At 40.3% G+C, this 1,025-nt stretch overlaps 1 non-coding gene across 1 annotated transcript; it reads left to right on the top strand.

Moving 5' to 3' along the window:
• The first annotated feature begins 611 nt into the window (after positions 1–611).
• Positions 612–684, top strand: TRNAN-GUU (transfer RNA asparagine (anticodon GUU)). The gene has a single exon. It is a non-coding gene; the product is annotated as a tRNA-Asn (tRNA).
• Positions 685–1,025: the final 341 nt, after the last annotated feature.

Here is a 1,025-nt window from a genome sequence, read left to right as displayed (position 1 = left end):
ATGACATCTCACTGTAAAATTTGAATTTTTTGCCATGTGCGTGTATTACTTTCTTCATTAAAAACAGTTTTAGAAATTATCTGTGCTTATCACACTTCAGACTACTGTTTTTGTCTGTTAGGCGAGAGCCTGACTCCCTTGCCAGGTGAGGCAAATTAGAGAACCATGCCCTGTGATCGGCTGCTGCTGCTAACTCATTTCAGTCATGTCCAACTCTGTATGACCCCATAGACGGCAGCCCACCAGGCTCCTCCATCCATGGGATTTTCCAGGCAAGAGTACTGGAGTGGGGGTGCCTTCGCCTTCTCTGTGCCCTGTGATCAGTGACTGGTAAAAGGAAGAGCATGTGACCAAGGCCAATGTGAGAAACATTTGGTTCTTCCTAACATTTTTTTCCCAAATGGAAGCATCTTCCTAGTGAAGAAACTATAAGAAGAGAGTTCTGCTTCTACTTAGGAGGGAGAAAGGCTCAAAAAATTAATTTTTGTTTTGGTGTTTCAAAACACCATTAGTCCCTCTCTACCTATACAAAAATGCCAGATAATTGACAAAAACTTAACTGTTTTGAGCCCATCAGAAAGCTTAAGTCATGAGGCAGTGAAGTAGGAACTTCCCTGGTAGTCCAGTGGCTAAGATGCTACATTGTTAATGCAGGGGGCCCGGGTTCAATCCCTGGTCAGGGAACCAGATCCCACACACCACAACTAAAGATCCTGTATGCTATAGAAAAAAAAATTCTCATGTGCTGCAACTAAGACCTGGCACAGCCAAATAAGTAAATAAACAAATTTTTTTTTTAAAGAAAATTAAATAAATTGAATTCCAAAGAGTGACAAGCTACTCCAAAGAGAGAGAACACATAACACTCTCACCTGTGACAGATCATGGGAGGAAAAGGTTACAAAAATAAAAACTGGTAAGAAGAAACTGGCTAAAATATTAAAGGCCAAGTATGATCTAATGTCATTTTGAAATTGCTGTAATCCGTTCCAGACAGAAGAAAATTTTGCACTCACTAGCAAATT

Source organism: Bubalus kerabau, chromosome 4 (genome assembly GCF_029407905.1).
Source record: "Bubalus kerabau isolate K-KA32 ecotype Philippines breed swamp buffalo chromosome 4, PCC_UOA_SB_1v2, whole genome shotgun sequence".
Taxonomy (NCBI): domain Eukaryota; kingdom Metazoa; phylum Chordata; class Mammalia; order Artiodactyla; family Bovidae; genus Bubalus; species Bubalus kerabau.
This window is presented reverse-complemented; position numbering and strand designations above follow the sequence as displayed.